This window comes from Etheostoma cragini, chromosome 7 (genome assembly GCF_013103735.1).
Source record: "Etheostoma cragini isolate CJK2018 chromosome 7, CSU_Ecrag_1.0, whole genome shotgun sequence".
Classification (NCBI taxonomy): Eukaryota; Metazoa; Chordata; class Actinopteri; order Perciformes; family Percidae; genus Etheostoma; species Etheostoma cragini.
The window spans coordinates 19613222-19615782 of NC_048413.1; positions in this window are offsets into that span (position 1 = coordinate 19613222).

Below are 2561 nucleotides of genomic sequence, written 5' to 3' on the forward strand. Positions count from 1 at the left end.
CGGTCATTCACTTCAATTTAATTTCTCTCTGTATCAAACATGCAACATAACAAAAATGTCTTACCCCAAATCTTCCTCAGAAAAGTTGGGAGGTTCACTCTTAGACCAGTCACTTTTTATGGAAACATTGCTGGGTGCAGGGGAGACTGGCCTATGTGGCTCAGGAGGCCTTTAACACAGATTAAAATTACAAAATGTTACACTTTAAACACTGAGTTTTAAAATGGTATTTATTATAATTTTTCTTTTTAAAAAAGGCAGTCATTTGATTCTACTTCATTTCTTGCTGTATCAAACATCCAACATAACCAAAATGTCTTAGAGCTAGGGCTGTAAATATATGCAAAATGAAACCGAAGTTGCAACACTCAGAGCCACGAACCTTTGTCGGAGTGAGAAGGCAGAATAATGAAACCCTCCTTTTAACTCCCAGAGTTATCCTTCCTATCCAGATCCAATGCTACCATATCTTTAAATTACTATTAGTATTAGTCCTTTTGGTCCTTATCCCGCTTTTGTGATTTAAGCTAACTGGGGAGAGAGTGTGATAACCAGTAAAGCTAACCGAGGTGTAACATTACGAATGGCCCCTGTTCTGACTTGGGTGCCTGGGTCTGTTTCATGACGCTTCAGTAAGATAAGATAATTTGTTTATTAGTCCCCAGTGGGGAAATTACTGCACTACACTCTGTGTACACACTTTTGTTAGTACTCACACACAGGCCTGAAATACACACACATGCTCAGGACCTATACATGCACTATACATGGAGAGATGTCAGAGTGAGTGGGCTGCCAGCTGAACCAGCGCCCTGAGCGGTCGGGGGGGGTACGGTGCCTTGCTCAAGGGCACCTGGCAGCGCCCAGGAGGTGAACTGGCATCTCCAAAGCAGCAGTTCCAAATAATTTGTTTAGTGCCATGCAATGAAAAAAACCTATTGACAAAGTTTTTCACAAGTTCAATGGGGGCATTGTCTGTACGACTTTGATTTACTTGTCTTGGCCGCTTTGTAGAACAGACGATTAAGTTACAGATGATGTTTCTGTTGAGATGCTGAAGCATGGATTTTGTGCTATTATTGTGGTAAGCTAGTTCAATTTTGCAGTAGACACACTGTACAGAGTTTGTTTTAATAACGTTTTAACTGATTCCAAACTTTGAACACTTTCTGTTGTTTCCTCCAGCCTGTCTCTTCTCTTAGTGTGGATTGGGGGCTGGGGAGATACCACTTCACCTTCTGGGCACTGCCAGGTGCTCTTGAGCAAGGCACAGTTTTGTATTTGTTTGCACACCAAAAATGTGTCTGACGTTGCAGTGCTGCTGCTATGCTTGTCTGTATCCATGTATGTTTCCCATTGATACACTGCACTCAAGCAGGAGTACACTTCATGTTAAACATAAATACATGCTGATTTGATTACAGCAAAGACAACGTTGGCAATATTGACTTCAAAATAGGCTACAGAATATTTCGTTCTATTTTGTATAAGCTTTGCCCTCTAAGGGCTACGCTATTGGGTTTATCCCTTCATGCATCCTTTTCTTTCCTGCCCTTGCGTCCAGCACGGGCCTCAGTGTACGTCCGCAGCGGTGGCGCCTGCTGGTCTTTCAAAGAGGGGAAGTTCATTTTCGGCCTGCATCATAAAAATTGACCATTTCTTTATATTATAATAACATATATTATATAAAATTATTCTAATAATTATTTAGAATATCTGTGACCAGCAGTACTTTTTTTGTCACAGCACTTCCAGTCAGCCAGCTAACTTACCAGGAGGGCTGAAAAAATCAGTTACTTTTCCCTATCTTTTTCACTAAGTCAATCTTAGGTGTTGATCTGCCCTGCTGTTTAATTTTAAGTTTCTCTTCGTAACGAAAGACTTTCAAATGGCTTAGCCAAAATCCAGTTGACAATATTAGCATTGTCTTCCATTGTGTGCAGTTTGCTAGCTATAGTAGCTAGTTCAACCCTACTACAAATGATATTAAACTGGGAGAAGGAAATGTTGGAATTAGGTTAAACTGAAAAAATTAATGTGGTGTATAGTTGTATGAAATGTATGATGAAAACAGTTTGTCTTTTAACAACACTTGCAAACTCTGCGCTGGAACTAAGCTTGTGGCTTAGGCAACTTTTTAAAGTACAAAACCGCTGTCAAGCCAAAGGAGATGGAGCCTTTCAACAGACCCTCCAATCACACAGAAGCCCAGCGTCCGGGCCAGGCCACTCTTCCATTGGTCCCCCAGAGACGCTGACCTTCAGTGGGCGGGACTCGTCTTCAAGATGAACGTGTTTTAACGCATTTTTAGTCAATAAAATGTTAAAACATTACATGTTTAACCTTTCTTTGACATTTTAGGAGAAGCAAAAATAATTGCCACTGGTCCGCTGATACTGTATATTAACAGATCAGACCCGTCGCTCAGTTCCCTATTTTTCTTCAAGCTGGCAGTATGAAGACCTCTACTTCCAGCGGTGTTCACCTCTGTCCCAGCTGCCGGACCATCTAAATCCTGCCGTTGGATCTCCTGAGTCCTGCCTTGGTGCCGCTCACACCAG